Here is a 21,868-nt window from a genome sequence, read left to right on the forward strand (position 1 = left end):
TCTTAGTGTGACTCTCTTTCGTAGAGACTTTTACATTGAGACGTGCAGGCTCAATGTCCAGGTCATTCCGTCAAGCAAGGTGAGTGAAGCCATGTTCACATGTAGCATTTTTCCTTGGAGTCTCTGCTTTCCTGGGTCAGGGGTCCGTAATACTTTTTGAGTTTTCTCTCATTGATGTATCCTTCCATTTCTACTCCCTCGATGGTTTCAATTCGGACCGACCCTTGAGGGGTGATTTCAGACACTTAAAAAGGTCCTAACCCTCTGTATTTGAGTTTGTTTTTCTTGGTGCTTCCAACACCATACATGAGGACAAGGTCCCTTATTTCCAATTCCTTGTGTTTCAGGTTATGGTCAAACCAACATTTTCTTCGTAGTTTCTTGACCATAAGCCCATATGATGCAATTAGCCTGGTTTCATCAAGTTTTTCCAAATCAACCAATCTCTCAGCTAATGCATTTTCAGTAAGCCTTTCCTGTACTGCAATTTGTAGGCTTGGAAGTAAAAACTCCATGAACATATCACGATGCGAGGTAATGTGCTTTGTAGCACCACTGTCAAAATACCAAACATGAGAGTCAACAGAAATTGCCAAACATGCATCATGTACAGATGGGTCATACTGGCAATACACGCTAAACGCCCATTCTGTATCCTGCACAACATTTGTAGAATCAGCATTTGTAGAAGCATCCGCTATTGTGGCTGCATTTGACTCTTTCTTCTTTACCTCTTTAGCCTTTAGCTTAGGGCAATTCTTAATGACATGATCATTTGCCTTACAATAGTTGCACCTGGTCTTTTTCTTGCCTTTATCAAGAGCCTTCTCAGACTTATTGTTGCTACCTGTGGAAGGAGAAGAAGTTGCAGACCTACTAATAGGAGAAGAAACAGTGGAAGGGGCTGCCTTACCACTTCTTCTCTGCTGCTGGGTAGTAATAAATGCTTGATCAACTGCACGCTGCTGCCTGGCCCTGTTTTGCCTGGACTGTGCTTCTTACAAGAGCTTGTTGACTAAAGTATCATACTTGATAGCATCAGGTCTGTCCTCAGCAAGAAGTCTCCACGTGGAAGCAAAAGTCTGATATGTCTCAGGTAAAGCATCAAGAACAGTCTGCACAAGAGAATGATCAGGAATAATCTCACATGTAGAAATCAACTGTTCCTTGAGATCTTTAATCTCAGCAAGAAAAACATTCATGTCATTATCTTCCTGCATAATCTTCAATTCTAGCTCTTTATGTAGGTAAGAGATTTTTGCCTCATTACGACCTGCATACAAACCAGCTAGAATATCCCAAGCCTGTTTTGCTGTTTTAGCTGAACAAATATGTGGGGTGATGTTACGTTTGATAGAAAGTGCAATCAAGGCATGAGCCTGTGCATCTTTACCATCCCAACGAGCTTGTTCAGCAGTGGGTAAAACAGCAGCAACAGTAGAGCTGCTAGAACCTACAACATCCTCAACAGATCCTACATCCACAGAACCTGGACGTACATCCATACCCTGCACAATGTTCCACATTCCTTTTGCAACCAAAACATGCTGCATCATGTATGCCCAAAGTGGGTAGTTACTGTCTCCATCCAGTTTGTCTTTAGCAGACAACATGCGAAATACATCATTGCTGTTATCAGCCATGGCCACTGACTGAAACTGATGCAAAAGCTACCTGTAATGAAGCAAAGACTAAACAGAGAACAACTCGTACTATGTAGCACGGTCCACAATAGAATACGTATGCCTGTTTTGTAGAAAACTGCACTGTCGAAATTTCTGCAGAAAATGACGAAAACACCTGTGCAGAACTTGCAATGCAAAAACGGAGCCCGAAACGACCTCAGATGCGATTTGCACATTATAGGGACCTGCAAGCGCTCGTGAAAGCTCACCTCAATCGGAGAACGTGAGTCAGAGGGTGTCAACGGTGTAGCCTTGGGAGCCGATGCCTGCTCTGATACCAATTGTTAGAATTAGGGTTGCAGGAAAGCACACAAAGCTTGGAGAAGAAGAAGTAAGAATGCACACAACACACAATGTATTAGAGTGTGTCAATGTACAAAAGATAAGTTAGCCCTAGAAGGATGGGCATATATACAAGCCGGGGGAAAAAACCTCCTAAAGAGGGAAAAAGTGCCCTGGCGGTCCTAAGTGTGTTCACACACATCACTGCCTATATATATATGGCAACATAAAAATCCCCTTTGTCCAAATCTTCCACCTCCTCTTCCATATGGTATGTTGTTTTGAGGCCCTATGGCAATTTGGTTGATAGCTAGGACTCGTTGTGGGCTGATGCTATTGCCTTTCCACCACCCTCAGATTCCTTCCGAGTGCTGTAAAAACACATGTCAGTTATGTGGTTATTCTTTCCGCACATAGTGCATGACTTTTGCGTGCTTTTCAATTGGCACTCTTCCTTTTTATGACCCTGATTGTTACACTTTGTGCACTAGACCTCCTGTCTTAGTCCGGATCCTGCGTGTCCTCCGACAAGCTTGGCTAGGGTAGCCTTCAATTCTTCTTGAACATCCACTATCTGCTTCCTGCCTTTCTTCTTCTAGTAGGGATTTCACTCTTTGGCATTCGACTCCTGATGACTAGAATCTGATTCTAAAGTGTCTTCTTCAGAATCCGATTCGGAAGTTTCTTCCTCCTTCTTCCTTTTATCCTTCTTTTTCTTCTTGGGGTCTTTGCTTGTTTGCTTCAAGATCCCCTAAGCTCTGGTCGCTCCTGCCACCACATATTTGAAGGTGAGGGTATCCAAATCATATGAGGCCACACTGCCTAGAGATTTTCCCTTAGTCCTCTCACGAACCATTGATTTAGTGTGGCTAGAGTAGGTTTGTTGGGCTGATCCATACTCATTAGCAGTGCTCGAAATTTAGCTACATAATCTTATGTTGACCTCTTCTTTTGAGTTAGCCTTTGTAGCTTTTCCAATACATCTGTGATGGTCTTGCCTTTCCTGAATCTTTTCAAGAAGGCTTTCTTCAGTTCTTCAAAAGTCTGGAAGTGCTCTATACCATATTGTGCATACCAGCTAGTGGCCTTGCCACCCAAATTTGTTGCAAAGTACTTGATCTTTTGTGGCAATGGAGGTCAGGTGGCTAAGAATGTGGTTCCAAAGGCAAAGATGTGAGCATTTAGATCCTCCTCACTCTTGCCCTTAAACTTTGGGTACTCGAGAGACATTCTTCCCACAGATATTGGTTCTTCTTCTTCTTGAGCTTCCTGCCTCTTGTTTTGAAGCTCCTGGTGCTCTTCTTGATGATTTCTTAGTGGTTCTTGAATCTTCCATTCTTGCTAGCGTGAAATACCTTCTGGAATCCTTCAACGTGGCTGGAGCAAGGCAGTTGGGCTGGTCCAAGCGCATCAACATTGCTCAGGATTCAGCTACATAGTCTTTTGTTGGCTTCTTTTTCTATGTCATCCTCCTCTGTAGCTTTTCTAGAACCTCCATTATGGTCTTGTCTTTCCTGAATCTTTTCACAAAAGGTTCTTCAGTTCTTCAAATGTCTGGAAGTGCTCCATACCATATTGGGCATACCAGTTTTGGTGGCTTTACCGCGCCCAACGTTGTCACAAAGTATTCTGTCTTTTGCAGCAACGGAGCAAGAATGTGGTTTCAAAGGAGAAGATGTGGGCATCTGGATCCTCCTCACTCTTGCCCTTGAATTTAGGGTACTTGAGGGACATCCTGCCCATAGCTGCTAGTTCTTCTCTTTCATGAGCTTCCTACCTTCCATTTGGTGGTTTTCTTAGTGATCTTCTTCTTGATTCCTTAGTGGTTCCGAAATTTGTCTTTCTAGCTGCCATGGAATCCCTTCTGCTGCCATGGAATCCCTTCTGCTAGTATGGAATCCCTTCTGCTAGTATTCTTGGATGGTGCAGTGGTGCTTCTTATCATGGAATCCCTTCTGCTAGTATTCTTGGATGGTGCAGTGATGCTTCTTATTTTATAGCTTCATCCTGTCTGTGACGATGACAGTACCGCATTGCCCTATTTGAGCTCCCTTCATTCTCCATGCCTACTCCATTGTGCTCTTATGACTCTCTAGTTGCATTCATGACACTAGTTAGTGTGTGTTTCCTTTCTGGACTTCTTTTAACTAGCTTACTCTACTGTGTGTGCAAGACTTACTCTAGAACTGGCCTCTATCTTTCTACTCCCCTCCCTCGCATATTGTTTCCTCAGTAGGATTGCCAAAAGTGTCGGTGTCCAGTCGAGACCCGGCACTTGCGTGGTTTCAAACCACCTAGTCGACTCCGGAGAGGAGACGCGACTAATGCGTCTGTGCCCAATGCGATAAGCTAACACTAATGCATTGCACCGCCGATCTACCTAAAGGGCCAAGGGCAAAGAAAGGTTCAAAAGGGGAATAAAAGAGTCTCTTTAAAGTGCCCTTTTAAAAAAGGCTTTCACAACCTTGATTATTAGACTTAAAGTATAAAAAAAAATCCAAAGACTTTTGTAAGTCTTTTATTAAGGATTCAATCAAGCCTTTATCTAAGCTATAACAAAGCTTTTTCTAGCTTTTCTTTTAAGCTTCTTACATTAAGCTTTAACTAGGAAAAGCAGCACCGAGAAGAGAAGATGGCACCTTATCCTTTACACACAAAGTTGTTGCACCCTCTTGCAGCTCAGAGGTGGCATAAAGCACCGGCAACCCACTCCCCATGTTGTGAGCACCACCTCGATATCACACGTGTGGAGGTGGCAAACCATAACCACCAAAGATCCGTTGCCCAAGAACAAGAAGAGTTAGTGTAAAAGGGCAACCGGTCGCTAGAGGATAGTGGATTGATAGGCTAGAATAGAGATGGATGCTTAGTTAGTTGAATTAATGAAGTGTGCCATTGTTGTATGCTCTCAACTATTAGTTGACAGTTGTGTTATGAAGATGGAGAGTGTGATTGTACTCAGGGAATGCTAGCACTTTTGGGCAACTACTCTGTATTGATAGAGCAAGCTCACCATTTCATTATTGTTCTGAGTGTCTTCTAGTCTAAGTCTGCAGTATCACTGTTATGCTAAATATGCTATTTTTTCATGAGGAAGTGTGTGAGATGTTTAGTGGAGTGTGCAAAGAGAGAGAGAGAGAGAGAGAGAGAGAGAGAGAGAGAGAGAGAGAGATGAGAGAGAGAAAGTGAAGGCTTGCTCAATGGAGTTATGTTCAACGTGACCCCATGACCATATGGGAGTTGGTGTTTATACCCAAAAACTCTGGTTGGGTGACTATACATCTCCCATGACATTGCGTGATGGGTCTGTTACCAATAGACTGCTATCTTGCCTTTCTACTGTGAGGGAAATCAGCAAGAAACACTTAGCGATGGTGCTGGGGAACAATCGCTTATAGAACAAGGCTGAAGAGAAATAAGAGCATGGAAGAAATTCTCTGGAGAAATCAATACGGAGAGCTTCCCACAGCCTTAGGCATGCTTTACGCATGGTCAGGGATCTAAGAATGATGAAAAGTAATGCCTTCCAAGAGACCCTCTAGGAAGCTTGCAGCTGGAAGTGCCTCGCACCATCACAATCAAGAAGGTAGTGCTGAAACTTCTACAATCCCACACGAGTAGGAAGAAGTGTCAGTATTTAGGCATGACTCAGACCAAGAAAAGGAGTGCCAAGAGTGAGAAGCTCGGCATAGTCCGGGTCTAGAAAGCCCAAGAAGGGTGGAACAAAAAAACCAGGAACAACAACCACAACAAAGCCCCCAAAAATGGTTCAAGGGAGACATGGCGTCATTAGCCAAGAATTTCCCGGTGTATTCAGGAGAGAAAAAGGAAGATGCAGACCTACATGTGAGGAGGTTTGAGCAATAATGGAAAGTAGCCAAACCTCGGGATGTGGAAGAGCCAAAGCTGAGTGAAATTCGTAGAGATGCTTTCATCAATACCTTCAAAGATAGAGCCACAGAGTGGGTGTCAAGATATCAAGACAACCATTTCCAGACCTATGAAGAGGTCATGACTGCTTTTTTGGGAAGATTTCGCAAAATCAATTCTACAACTCAACTTTGTGATCAAATGAGAGAGCTTCATCAAGACGATATGGACGTGGAAGCTTATGCAACAAAGTTACTGAGCTTAAGGGGCAAAGAGTCGTGGAACAAACCCGACCACCCTCCATGCAAATTATTGCTTATTGGTTTGTCCAAGGGCTTAAGCCGAACATCCACGTAGCACTCAGCACTAAATAAGAAGAAACTGAAGAAGAGTTCGAGGAACTAGTGGAGTTGGCCAAAATGGCAGAAAAAAGAAGTTGAGAAAGGAGACAAAAAAAGAAGCCCAGGAAGAGTGTCACCACCAAAGAAGACAATTCAAGTGACTCTTCCTAGGACACACTAGTGGCAGTGAAAAAGAAGAATGACAAAAAGAAGAAAACTGGAAAGGCATAAGGAAGCACCGGTGAATTGATGTTGCAGGTAAAGCAGCTAATGAAAGAAATAAAAAAGAGCAAGGGCTCAGAATTTCACAAGAATGTGTTCTGTTCCCAATGCAAGTAGAAAGGTCACCTCAAGGAGGAATGCACCGTGCTACCAACTTGCACTATTTGTAATATGTACAATCATAGTACATGGAACTGTAGGTACAATATGAAAAATAGAGCTCCCATGGTGAATAACATGGAAGGAGCGGAAAGAAGACCTCTCGGAATGGGAAGGTATGGAAATAGAGGCCGCTGAAATTATTCAAAAAGGAGAAGCCAAGGAAGAGCGGGTGGTTCTACAACCTCCACGTGTTATTATTATCAACAGCCTGACACACCAAAGTAGAATGTGCCATGAAGAAATAGCATGATGAAGAAAGATAAGCAAAATCGATGCAGCTCAAAGAAAATCCGCCAAGCGCCAACATGATGCAAGCAGATGACATATAAAAGGAGGTGTATGACATCTTGACAGTCTCACAAGGGCTAAGGCTAATGAATCTGGGGTAGTGATAACTCCACCACATAATCAAAACTCACCCCAAGCCCACAAGAAGGCAGTTGTGGACTGGGATCAGTAGGAAAAAGTGAGAATGCAAAGTACTAAGGAAATAGAGAAAAGGCAAGATAAGCAAAAAGAGGATGGCTCACAAGAAAAGATCATGGAATTGCCGGAAACAAGCATTCAGAGCACCTCTATAGGGAATGCCCAGAAGAAAACCATAAGGATGTTGGTTACAAACCAATATAACATCAATGCTACTGGATAGACAGGTTCAACTGAGACAGTGCTGGACTTATGCCCAAGGTTCAAGGCCAAAATCCAGATGGCAAGCATTGAAGGTTTGAGCAAGGAATTGAAGAACTCGATAGAAGAAGAAACCTCGGCGGAATGCAGCAATATGCAAGCCGAAGAACCCCTAGTATCCAGAGATGAGGAAGTAGCCAAAGTCACAATTCAACTGAGCAATGTACTCATCAATGATGCAGTGCTGGATGGAGGATCCAGAGTGAATGTCATCACCGAGGAAACTGCATTGGGATTGGGTCTCAAGTGGGAGCCCATTCCGTTCAACATAAGAATGACAGATAACAGGGTAGTAGTGCCTAAAGGAATAATAAAAAATGTTCCAATGAAAATCAAACAAGTTGACTTCAAGGTAAACTTAGTGGTGATCAGAAAACCACACTGAGTCTTACCAAGTGTTATTAGGAATTTCTAGCTAAGACACGGCAAGGTAAAGCAAGACTAGGGCAGGAACAGAATCATCACAAAAGGAAAGCGAAAAATGCATGTTGATCTCTTTAATGCAAGGGGAACAGTGAAACCCGCTTAACGACGAGTCCATGCTGAAACATTTAACATGTCAGAAGGCTTTGATGATGACAAAGAGAACATATAACTTCGTGAAAACCCAAAACTGGTGGCCTTGTACATGTTAAATGTGGGTAGAGTAATAAGGTATGCAGAAGTAGAAAGTGAAAAGAAGGAGGCATCGAATAGACAAATAAAAAAAGAAGAAGATTCTGAAAAGACAGAGAGTTCAAAATTAAGCAAACTATGCAGGAAAAAGCCTCAAAATAAATCAAGTGGGTCCGAAGCCTGAAGCAAGAAAAAGAGATCAAGGAGATCCGAGACTGGGTGCAAAGGCAAAAGGAGATCCGGGACTGGGTGCAAAGGCAAAAGGAGAACCAAGAAAACAACATAGCAAAGGTAAGCCCAGACAAATTACAGGAGGTAAACCTAGGGGACAGAAAAGAAGAAAAGCATGTAAAGATCAGCCTTGAACTGGAAGATGAATTAAAACAAAAGTTGGTATCCTTTTTAAAGGAGTACCAAGATGTCTTTGCTTGGTCATACGAAGACATGGAGGGTATTGACTCTAAATTCTTCCAGCACAACATCAACTTGAAAAAAGGAGTTATACCTGTCAGACAACAGAGGTACAAAATGAACCCAAATTATGCAAAACAAGTGAAAGAAGAGATTGACATATTATTTTGAGAGTGGGTTTCATAGTGCTAGTAGAAAAGGCTACCTGGATATCCTTGATTGTGGTAGTTCCCAAAAAGAATATGAAAATCAAGATCTGTGTAGACTACCGCAAGCTGAATGCCGCAACTAATTCAAATCCTTTTTCGCTTCCTTTCATGGACTCCTTGCTGGATGAAGTAGTCGAAAAGGAGATGTACTCCTTCTTAGATGGCTTCAATGAATAGAACTAGGTGAAGATGGCTTCAACGGATACAACAAGGTAGTCGAAAAGGAGATGTACTTCTTAGATGGCTTCAACGGATACAACTAGGTGAAGATGGCTCCGGAAGATAGAGAAAAGAGCATATTTGTCACACCGAATGGGGTGTCTTTGTGGCAAGTGTTATGATGTTTGGTTTTAAAAATGCACCTACTACCTTCCAAAGAATGGTGCAGGAGATTTTTTATGACTATATGATAGACTTCATGAAAGCATTTGTAGATGATTGGAGATAAAGCAAAGCACGTCTACCATTTAAGGTTATGTTTGCAGAGGTGCAGAGATACAAGGCTGAAGTTGAATCCGACCAAGTGTGCTTTTGCAGTAAAATCCAAAACTCTGTTAGGTCACATTGTGCTAGCCCAAGGATTGTGGCTGTAGATCCAGCCAAGGTGAAGGCCATATCCAAAATGTTTACTCCCCAGAACATTAAGCAACTTGAAAGATTCCTTGGCAAGGTGAAGTGGCATGCAAGATTTTTGAAGTGTCTAGATCATATAGCCTACCCATTATATGCACTGACCAAGAAGGATGCAAAGTATGAATGGAGTCCAGAGTGTCAGAAGGAATTTCACTGGCTAAAAATCATGGCGTCATCTGCACGAGTAATAACCAACCCGGGATGGAATTTGATGTATCACGTTTATGTAAATGCTTTTAGATAAAGCAGTGGGCAATGCACTACTGCAAGAAAAACATAAAGGTTATATGCAGCCCATCCATTATGCTAGCAAAGCCCTCAGAAGGGCGGAAAGGATCTACAACACAATAGAACAAGAAGCTCCTTCAATGATGTATGCTATGGACAAGTTCCAACACTATCTCTTGGGAAACAAACTTGTTTTCCATGTAGACCATCAAGCTCTAATTTATATGGTAATCAAAGCTTTTTTGGTGGGGAAAATGGTAAGATGGATGCTTCTACTACAAGAATTTGAGTTCACCATTCAACACGCACCCGAAAAACAAAATTCAGTGTAAATTTTTTATCCAGACTAGATTCTAGAGAATGTGCTTTGGGGGGCGTGGAAGATCAAGTCCCAAACACCAACTTATTCACAATAGCAACAGCAGCAACTGAAGTGGAAGAAAATTGGTATTATGACATGATGCAATTTCTAGAAGATGGGACATTTTCGGAAGGGTACACTGTTGATAGAAAAAGGAGAATTGCCTTAAGAAGCAGAAATTTCACTATGATTACTGGGAAGCTCTACAAAAAAGGCATAGATTGGATCTTACGTAGATGTGTTCTGGATCATGAACAGTAAGCCGTGTTAGGAGAAGCACATTGTGGAATCACCAGAGGGCACATGGGCGAAGAAATAACAACCCAAAAAATTTTACAAGCAGGCCTATGGTGGCCTTCTACTATTATAAAGGATGCCAAAAATGAAGCAAAGAATTGTGATGTCTGTGAGCGAATGGGCCAACCTGGAAATACTGATAGATTACCCATCTTGCCTATACTGCCCCTATTTCCCTTCTTTATGAAAGTGGGGATTGGATTTTGCTGGACCAATCAAACCACCTACAAAAAGCAGTAGATGTGAGTACATCATTATGGCCACACCGATTATTTCACCAGGTGGCCGGAAGCTAGAGTTGTAAAGAGAAACTTCGCATAAGAAGTGGTGAAGTTCCTCTTCAAAGATATTGCAAGGCATGGGTTACCTGCTGTAGAAATAGTCAGTTTGACCAGGGGACACATTTCATGAAAAAAGTGATGAAAGGGCTGATGGAGAGATACATGATCAATCACAAGAAGTCCTCAGCCTACTACCCACAGTGCAATGACCAGGCCGAATCAACCAACAAGGTTCTGACCAAAATTCTAAAGAAAATTGTGAATGCTAACAAAATTTGGTACCAGAAGCTGGATGCAGCCCTATGGGCATTCCGCACATCCTACAAAGTCTCAGCTGGGCAAACACCAGTCAAGTTGGTCTATGGGTTGGAAGCAGTTATGCCCATGGAATTCGTGGTACCTAATCTGAGAGTGGCCATTCAAGAAAAACTGCCAATAGAAGAATCCTAGGGGATCAGAATACAAGAACTCTTAGCCTTAGAGGAAGAAAGGCAAATCAGATCGCTAAAGGCAAAAATAGTACAGTAAAGAAGAAAGTCTTGGACTAATAGGCATCTCAAGCACATGATTTTTTGAGAAAGGAGATCTTGTATTGGTCTACAATTCTAAGCTAGGATCTCACCCCGAAAAAATCAAAATCAGGTGGATTGGACCATTTGTAATGAAGGAACCAATCAGTCAGAATGCCTTCCCCTTAGAAAACTTGAATGGCAAACCCTTTCCAAAAACAGTGAATGGCTTCAGGATGAGAAAATATAAAGGCCACCCGGAAGTGATTACACCGAAAGAAACAGAAGCGAAAGATCAAGAGCCGGTCCAGAGCATTTATTGTGGCATGATCTCACCAGTGGAAGTGGATGAGAAAAATTCAAAAGATCACAAAGCACCGAAAGGATGGCCAGTCCGCAAAGGTGGCCAAGCCGCAAAACCTCAAATCTCCACAACCAATGAAAGCCAGTACAGTAAAAAAGCAAGTGACCAAGGGGGCACCAGCCCGATCCACATCAACAACAACTCAAAAGGCCACTATTTCGGGTGTAACAACATCATTAAGACCCCACTAGCAACGGTAAGACGGGAAGACAACAAGGACGCTTTAATACCATTAAGCCAAGATAGCGGGCATAATGTGTATCAAGGGTCACATCACATCGAAAAGCGGGAAGCTGAAAACGACAACGCCCCAAAAAAGGAAGCAAAAAGAAGAAAACATCACAAAAAAGAACACAAGGAGCCTAAATATACACATTTGCAATCTTCTCTCTTGCTCACATCCCTTGCACCCATCTACAACACCTTCTCAGAAAACATCACCATGCCAAAGATCAACAAACCGCATAGGTCACACAAAAAGCCTAAGAAAAGCCTCTGCATGCCCATGATCGTCCTCGATATGAGGAAAAAGGAGAGTGTGGATTTAATAAACTGCTAGAGCACCAGTGTGGCAGGAGCTACAAGACCCCGAGGATGGGGGAAACTAATAAAACAGTTTCTGGAGACAAATATAGTTCACATAGAGGGGAAGGAGCTCATAACAGTTTTAGAGCTTGCAGTGCATCACGCACTAGGATTACCAATGGAGGGTGCGATGGACACAAATCTAAAGCCAAGTGTGAAAGAAGAGATCCCTAAAATTGGGAACATTCATCAACAAGTAAAGGATGTGGCAGATGAAACCTGACAGGAGCAGTTCATATTCTTCTTTCAGAACATCATGTTTATGGGCAAGATAGAGGACATGTCAAATAAAAACTACAGACTACTCAGAGCAGCAGAAGCAGGGGAAAAAATAAAATGGGCTGCCATTTACAAGGAAAATTTGGCAAAGAGGGCAGCCACCTGGGCCAAGGAGAAACAACCCACTGTGGTACATGCGCACCTACACACAATAGCTCACGTTGCTAGGTCTGTGGATTGCCCAAACAAGGGATGTCCATGTCAAAGACCAACATAAGGGGAGGATCCTTGAAAGGTGCCAAGGTCACCTTCAGCTCATTTGAGGATGACATTGATGATGAGGAGGAATGGAAAAAGATTGCTCAGAGAGACACCAAGAAAAGAAAGCATAGGGTAGATGAAGAAATGGTGCCTGACCCGAAAGAGGTCAAGAAACAAAGAGCAGAAGAAGAAAGGAGAAGGGAGCTGGAGGAGAAACAAAAATAGGAAGTCGTGGAGGAAGAAAGGAAGAAGCAGCTTGAAGAAGAAGAGAAGAAGAAGGAAGAAAAAGAAAAGAAGAAGGTAGAAGAAGAAAAGACGAAGAAGAGAGGAAAAGGAAAGAAGGAGAATAGTAGAAGAAGAAAGAAGAAGCCCAAAAGGGGAAGCAACCCATAAGGACAGAAGTGGTAATACCAGTAGTAGAACTGCAGCCTTGGGTGGCAAATTTCACACAGAAGGTGCAGGAAGGACTAAGCCACAATTTCAAGTTACACCGGGAGAATTGGAAGCAGGACTTCCCAGCAGCAACTGCATATAAACAAAGGGCTAATGACTGTAGCCCAGAACATCCTCTCACAAGACCTATTATCTGTGGAAGAGTATGAGAAGAAGGCCCAGAGCACAATCAATGACATGTGCACCCGAAATCATAAACAGTAAGGAATGCTAGTAAACGCCACGGCTAAAGCCAAAGAATTGGAGAACAAAGCTCAGATGATGGCACAACAAAACGAGGAGATGCAGAAAAAGATTGCCATGGTAGAAAGGGACCTAGTGCAACAAAAGGAGCTGAGTGAGAGGAAGATCAGAACTCTCATCAAAGAAAGGCACTTGCTCCAAGCTCAGGTGGAGGAACTCCATGTAGAATTAACAGAAGCAAGGAAACAAGCAAAGGTCTGGGCTGACACCATCCGAGGGCTAAAGGATGAAATGCTGGATAGCACAACAGCATTGGTAGTTGCCCAAACTTTGAAAAACCAAGAAGAAGAGGAAGTTATGTGCCTCCCACTAGATGCCAAAGCAGCAGTGATAAATATAGCAAAGGCCAGACTTAGCAAGGTGTGGGATCAGGCACTGCAAGCCCTAATAGAAATTCATGAATAGATATCGTGTAGGCTGCAACATGTCATTCATGATCTGGATAATGATAATGATGCAAACAAGGAGCAATAGCAGTAACAGCCAACAGCCAACAGGCCAACAATCCCCCAAAACAAGTGCCTCAAGAAAAGGAAAGCAAGTGGATAATGAAGACCATAATCTAGCAGGGGTGGTTTGTGAGAGGACTGAGGGAGAAGCTCATGACGGTAGTGGCCTCATACAACCTGAAAACCCTTACATTCGAACAAGTGGTGGTAGGAGCTACTACAGTTGAAGGGGTCCTAAAGCAAACAAACAAAGACTCCAAGAAGAAGGAAAAGAGGAAGAAGAAAGAGGAAGAAACCTTAGACTTGGATTCTGAAGACAATACCTTGAGTCAGAATCCAATCACGAGTCAGATGATGCCGAAGAGCGGAAGCCCCAAAAAAAGAAAGGCAGGAAGCAATCAGAGAAGGTTCAGAAAGAACTGAGAGCCGCCTTGGAGGACACGTTGGATCTAGACTTAGACCAGATGTCTAGTGCATAAGGTGCAACAATTAAGGGCACACGAAAGAGGAGTGTCAATTAAAAAGCACATAGCAAGTATGCACTATCTGTGGGAGGGACAATCACTCTACAGAGATGTGTTACTATAATACTTGGAATAAGAACCCAAGGGTAGTGGAAAGGCGGAGCAGCAACAAGCTCCAGCTATCAACCAGGTCACCACAAGACCTCAAATCAATATACCTTATGAAAGAGGAGGTGGAAGATTTGGCCCAAGGGGAGCCTGCTTCTACTGCAATGGTCTAGGGCATAGACAAAATGATTGCCCCATATTCCAGCGCCATCAGTAGAGTAGGAATTATAGGAGGCAAGGCCACAAAGGGAGGCAAACCCAATAGGAAATGATGCAACTGCCAATATGGTAAAGGTGGACACTAAGTGATGTAGAAAAGGAAGAACAGAAGCCACCAGAAGGGACGGCTGTGACAAGAACACAAGGACTTGTCAAGACGCTGACAGGTAGGAATGCCGAGCAAGAACTAGAAAAGAAACCAGAATAGTGGGGAGGGCAGCAAAAGGTCCAAGAACAGATCACCAAGTTAGTGTAGGGCACACAAGGAATGGTGAGGACAATGCAGGAAGGCCTACCTTGGGAGAGTATCTTGAGGAAAACCAAGAAAACTTGATTAAGAAACGAGAAGAGATTGGCACAGGAAAGAAGGCAATACTGAACTGCCAATTGGGGGCCAATTATAGGCCAGAGTAGTAGAAGTGTCCCAAGAGAAGAAAAGGAAGGAAAGTTGGAAGGAATCGAGACAGGAACACTCACAAGAAGAAGTCAAGAACAAGAAAGAGAAGAGAAAGATAAAGGAAAAAGAATGTATAGAAGTCAAGGCATGCCACATGATGAGGAGAAAAGCAACAAGGAATACGACTTGTAGGAGGATCTCAATAGGATGAAATTGAACATCACATTGGATCAAATGTTGAATTTGGTTTCCAATTATAGGCAAAAGCTGCTTCAGCCAAATGAGACTCTAGTGCAGATGCCAGTGCAAGAACTAGAACATCTTGTATTTGAATGAAAAAATGTGTAGACAGTCCAGGACTGCGATACGTCCATTCTAGAAGTAACCATCAAAATTATAGGTGAGATAGTAACAAGGGTCATTCTAGATGGAGGGTCAAGGGGGTAAATATAATATCACATAGCCTGGCTAAAAAGCTAGGATTACTGACATGCAGCCTGCTCCGTTCCAAATTTGCATGGTCGACCAAAGAAGGGTTCGACCTGTCAGGATAATTAGAGGAGAGCAGATAGAAGTAGTCGAATGTGCCTTCACTGCTGTGTTCATTGTTCTCAAGATGACTGAAATAGTAGGTGCATATCCCATGCTTCTAGGAAGACCGTGGCTGAAGAGTGGAAGGATAAAGCACAACTGGGAGATGGACAAGATCGTAATCAAGAGAGGTAAAAAAAAGTCTGCATTTCAGTTGGAAAAGACAGGCTAAACCTGGCAAGTTGACCAATGCACATAGAGGGCCTAAACTACCTAGGAGGGGTAGAAGATGAAGAAGAAGAGCATATCTTGAAGGAGAATCCAGTTCTGCTATCACTGTTTGAAGTGGACATAGAGAGGATTGTGCAAAGGTATGACCCAGAGGTTCTGGTGGCTCATTCTGAAGTGATATTGAAAGAGAAAAGCTCTCATAAAGAGGAAGAGGACACTCAGGATAATGTGGAAGTATTGCAGGCAGAACAGGAAAAAGCCATGGTGGCTCTAAAGCAGGAGGAAGTTGAGCTCGGGAAAAGAAACATCAGAGTTCAAGAAGATGAGCTCAAAGAGGTGAACCTAGGAGACGATCAGCAGCCCAAGACAGTCAAAATTAGTGCTAAGCTGAATCAAGAATTCAGAGGGAAACTCCTGGAATCGCTTAATTCCTACATGTATGTATTTGCCTGGAACTATTATGACATGAAGGGGATTGATCTAAGTTTACACCAACATCAAATTAACCTAAAAGAAGATGCAACCCCAATTAGGAAAAGCAAATACAGAATGAACCCAAACTATGCCAAACAGGTGAAGGAAGAGATTGAAAAATTGACGAAGGTTGGGTTCATTTATCTTATGGCGAATAGGGTGGAATGGATGTCATTGATAGTCATTGTTCCGAAAAAGAATGGGAAGGTGAGGGTCTGAATTGACTACCGCAAGCTGAATGCTTCCACTATATCAAATCTGTTTCCATTGTCATTCATTGATTCCTTGTTGTGGATACAGTGAAACATACTCTTCTCTAGATGGGTTTAGTGGGTACAACCAGGTGCAAATGGCACATGAAGATAAAGAAAAGACAGCTTTTGTGATATAATGGGGGGCATTTGCCTCCAATGTGATGACATTCAGGCTAAAAAATGTTGCTGCTACATTCCAAAGGATGGTTCAAGAAATATTCTATGAATATTTGACCACCTTCATGAGGGTGTTTGTGGATGACTTTAGTGTGTTTGGGAAAAAATAAGAACACATAACACACCTCACAATGTGCCTGCTGGAAAAGTGTAGGAAGGCCAGACTGAATCCAACCAAGTGTGCTTCACCTGTAAAACCAGTGGATCCCTCTTACAGCATATACTGTCTGTAGAAGGGCTTGCTGTGGATCCGACCAAGGTTGCAATCATTGTGAAGCTATAGCCACCTAAGAATGTCAAAGAGCTTGCAAGATTCTTGGGGCTAATCAAGTGGCATAGTAGATTCATGTGGTTCCTGGCAAACATGGTGATGCCCTTATACAGTATGACGGTGAAGGATGCAAAATATATCTAGTGTCCGGATCCTATCAAGAAGCATTCCGGAACCTCAAGAGGATACTGTAAGCAACTCCCATCCTCTAGTAGCCCAACTATGACTTGGTGTTCCATGTGTTCATCGATGCTTCTGATGTAGCCATTGGCAATGCTCTGATGTAGGAAGCACAAGACAGATGGTACAAACTAGTCTACTATACAAGCAGGAGACTATCTAAGCCGATAAAGAACTACTCCACCATGAAGAAGGAGTCAGTAGGAATGATCTACTCCATCAAGAAGTTCAGACACTACTTTCTAGGTAAGACGTTTGAATTTCATGTAGATCACAAAGCTCTCCTGTCCTAATAAACAAACCAGACCTGGCAGGAAAGTTGGCCAAATGGATGCTCTTGTTATTACAAGAATTTGAGTTCCCCTGAGAAGAACAAGCATGCAGTGGGTAGACTTCTTTGTCAAGATTGGAAACATGAGAAGAACCAGAGGGGGTGGAAGACGATTTACCATATGTGCAGGTTTTCCTCATAGAAGGTGAGAAACCTAGCTGATATGACAAAATGCTGCAATTCCTATATGACTTGTTCTTTCCAGAGTACATGTCTAGAGATCAGAGAAAGAAGCTAACTCTTTGGAGCAAGTCATTCATGATGGTGGTGGCTGGGTAGCTCTACAAGATGGGTGTCAACCAAATTCTTAGGAGATGTATCCCCAAGCACGAGCAATAGGCTGTGTGGCATAAGCTCACCAAGGTATAAGTGGTGGGCATTTTTCTAGAGAGGTCACAGGGCAGAAGGTGTTCCAAGCAGGACTGTGGTTGGCCAACTACATTAAAAGATGCACACAAGTTTGCAAAGGAGTGTGACATGTGCCAAAGGCTAGGGCAACTGAGCGATGCAGATAGAATGCCTCATAACCCAGTCCTACCACTCAAGCCATTCTAGAAGTGGGGTATGGACTTCGTCAGCCCCTTCAAACTAGCTGCTCAAAGGACATGAAACAAACATGTCTTGGTGGCCATTGATTATTGCACAAAATGGGTAGAGGCCAAGGCCCTTAGAGAATGCAAGGGTCCGTCATCCATAGTAAAGTTTCTTTATCAAACCATAATGACAAGATTCGGATGTCCTATAGAGATAGTTAGTGAACAAGGGAGCCACTTCATCAATGATGTGACTAGGAAACTCATGGAGCAACACATGATAATACACAAGAAGTCGATAGTCTCCTACTACCCACAAGCCAATGGGCACGTAGAGTCCACCAATATGATCCTCAAGGGAATCTTGATCAAGATAGTAAATGAGAATAGGAATGATTGGGACACAAAGCTACACTCAGCATTATGGGCATTCCGAATAGCTTATAAGAATGCAACAGGACTTACACCCTTTAGCATGGTGTATGGACTAGAATGCAACAGGACTTACACCCTTTAGCATGGTGTATGGACTAGAAGCAGTAGTGCCCATGGAGTTCCTGACATAGATGCTAGCAGTAGCTAAAAGGCTCCCTTTGGAAGAATTAGAGGTGCAGAGGATTGAACAACTCCTGAAGCTAGAAGAAAAGAGACTGCACAGCACCTAGACAATAGAAATTGTGCAAAGGAGTAGAAAGTTGCAAGTGGACAAGAACACAAAGTTCAAGATCTTTGAGGAAGGAGAGAATTGGACAAAGAGGTAAGAACCCCTTCACATCATCATGAGCAATGCACAAGAAATAGCTAAATTTAATGGGGAGCAGTTCCATACATGGCAAACAAAGACCATGTATCTGCTCATGAGGAAGAATCCGTGGGGGCTAGTTGAGGGAAGAGATGAATGCCCAAAGGAGATTGGGGAGAATGAGTGGAAGAGCAGGAATGAGAAAGTATTAGGACTCATTGCACTTAGCTTAAATGATGAAATCTTCCCCACATTGCAGGGATACAGCAGACTAACGATGCATGGGATGAACTTAATAAATTATTTGGCACTCAAGCAAAAAATTCAAAGATAAATCTGCTAATGCAATTCTACAAACTTGACATGAAGGAAAGTGAACCTCTAACTAGACACTTGAACAAATACAAAAGCATTAAGCAACAACTGGTAGCCATTGGGAAGAAGGTAGAGGATGATGAGGCACTAGCAGTGCTTCTGAAAAGTGTGGATAAAAGAGAATATGAGAACATTGTGGCAACCTTAAAGAATGTACCAGAATTGAAGCTAAATGAGATAGAAGGAGCTCTACTAGAGCAAGAGAACAAGGTCAAAGAGAAGAAGGGGTTGGACCCAACAATTGGAGAGGAAAGAGCATTCTACACCCAAGGAGGATTCTCACGAGGATGAGGACGAGGAAGAGGTAGGGGAGGAGGAAGGACCTTCACTTGCCACAACTGTGGGAAGCCAGGACACATGGCTAGAGACTGCTACAGTAAGCCAAATGAAGAAGGATCGACATCGTAAACTTTATGGAGACTCCTAAAACGAAGAGGAGTCTCGACATCTTTTCTGAGAGAGAAAGAGAGAGAAATCCCACAACCAATGTAACTTGCCTCAATAGAGTAAAACCACCTCTGAGCCATCGATGATGTAGGCCACGTGGTAGATGTATGTGTGAGCACTTTAGTCAAGGTCACTGGCACTTATAAGTAGCCTTGGACACATAGAGAGAGAGTGTCAAGGACTATGAGTTAGGTACTTGAGGCCTTGGTTGCAGGCTACCAAGTAAGAGGAAAACTTGGTATAGGGTCTAGGTGTGCTAGAATTATTCACTTGAGGGGAGGTGTTGAAATATGCAAGTGAATGGGTGTGTGTGGGAACAAGCTCTTAGCAAGAGACTGTAAAAGGGAGCCTATAATTGAGTGGGTAGTAGTGAAAAGGTGACAGGTATCTACTAATGAGAGAATCAAGGGTAGCATGAGTGAATATAGGGGTGTTGAAAGATTCTAGGAAAAGGTGCCCCCAGATGTAGGGGAGGTGGCACAAATCAAGGAGAAATCGGTGGGATTAGATGCTTGGCATCTTGTGGATGTACAACCTATAAATTGAGGCATTGGCCTAATGAGAATTTGCTGGTTTTTTGAGTATCCATGCCTACATTAAGCTATTAGTTAATTATGTACTAATCTCATATTAATCATCTTCTAATCACTTGCTAATTATGTTGATTCTTACATTTGATCCACCATAGCTCATCACATTGTTGCAAATTTAACACCTAGGAGGAGCTAGAACAAAATTACAAAGCCATAGAGAAGTTGGAGTAGCTGGAGAAGTCGAACACAATCATGATTTCGTCGGGTGAGAAGAGGGTGTTTAATCCCCTCTACGTGGCTGAGGTCTTCAAACTACCGAGACGACTAAGGGGGAAGGAGAGGTCAAATAGCCTGACGAAGAAGACTTGATCAAGGAGTTAAGCCCTTTGGAAGGTAAGGCCAAAGAATTTTAAATCACAGGAACTCTAGATGAGGACAGGCAGAAGTGTATGTGCTTCGTGGTGGAGATGATCAATCTCACCCATAATCCATATTGCATGTCAAGAATAGCCTTCGGACCGGTGAAGGCAGGGACGAAGGTGGCTTGGTCGAAGGTGCTCTACAACAACCTAAAAGACCAAATCGAAAAGGTCGCCCACCCAAACACCAAGACAAAGATCGGCCCCTACCTGACAGCACTCTTTAAAGCACAACTAGAAGGAGGAGAACCAGAAGAAGGGGGCAAGCAACAAAGAAGACACCGGGCACAAGGAGGAGACAGAGGCAAGACCCCATCAAGAAGGGAGTCTCGAACAATCTGTGTCCGAAAAAAAGAGGGCTTTTGAGTTTGGTGTTATGGCTCACCCTAACCCCCCTTGAAACACATCATCCAACAAGAGATTACTTGGTGAACTGTAACTGTCATGAGGATCTTTGCAATGGCCGAGCTCATAACCCTTGAGGTCTCCAAGCTCTACAACTCCTTGAGAAGCAATTCCAACATGTCTCTTGCCAAAGCATTATCATACCGCCGTGTTGCACTACGCGTACTCGTCCCTCCTCTCACCTCACATCACTCACACACACTCACTAGCATGCATTAGAAAGAGAGATTAGTAAGAGGATTAGCAAGAGCAAGACTCTATTACATAATGGGAGAACTCTTTGTATTATGAGAAATATTCACTTATATACATGGCCAGTGTTCACACTCACTTAAATTGTGGCCGGCCGGGCACTTTAGGCTTATAAGAGGCTTAATTCTATTACAACGACTACTCTCATAATATATCCATGAAGTAAATCACTTGGGACTTCATCCTAACTTACTATCACACGCTCTTAAAGCGAAAATCGCCATAAGTATTCCATTGGACCATTACAGGCCCCCTGTCCAAGTTGCAGATTTGGACACCATTGCTTCATATCTTAAATGTATGACCTTTTGGTGTATCTACCTTGACTCCTTGCTATAAGGAAATGGTAGTAGCTCTTGTTAACCCTAGGAATGGGTTAACATTCCCCCCTTCCTGATGATGACGATCGCATTCTCGTGATCGTGTTGAATACCTTGTGCAGGGAGAATTGGCAAGCTTTGTTAATGACTTTTGATGTTGAGTGACGTTCAATGGGCATTGTTCCTCTGGAAGGAATATAAAAGGCTAGCTAGTAAATAAAAAGGTTAGAAATTAGCAAAAATTCCTAATGGAGTGGGTGGGTGGGGGTTTTACAAGTGATTACATTTTTATGTGTGTGAGCTTCTTTTTTTAGTTTTTTTTTGCTCACTTTGTTTTTGGAAGTCATAAGCAAGGTTACATGTGATTTGTGCAAGTGGGGAAGCTAAGAGATGTTAATGATGGGGGAGAAGAGAAGGAAGGATAGGTAGGAACGTAGACAAAATCATCAGAACGAGATTGTGATTCTCAATTCCTTGTCTGCTTCATTGAAGCGACATTCAACATTTGAATAAATTGGCCTTCAATGAAGTCTCTTTTTGTGGCAGGATTCTTGTCAAATGTTATTGAGTAGGACCTGTTCCTGCATGGTTCTTCCCATGTGTTTTTTATGTTTTTATATATATTTAAGTGCTCTATGAAGTAGAGATACATGAAGTACATTAAATGAATCAAATGGAATCTTATTGAGCTGTTGTTGTTGAAGTAGCCACTTGTTGGGGAGGCATGAAAGAATTACGTCGACTTGTGAGGATAATATAGATATATTCACTAAGGATTAGAGACCCATGTGTTGTGAAGATTTGTGTTTGGAGAGGTTTGCAATTTGAAGGAAAGTTC

The sequence above is a fragment of the Cibotium barometz genome, chromosome 39 (assembly GCF_041138505.1).
Source record: "Cibotium barometz isolate CiBa-2024 chromosome 39, ASM4113850v1, whole genome shotgun sequence".
Taxonomy (NCBI): Eukaryota; Viridiplantae; Streptophyta; class Polypodiopsida; order Cyatheales; family Cibotiaceae; genus Cibotium; species Cibotium barometz.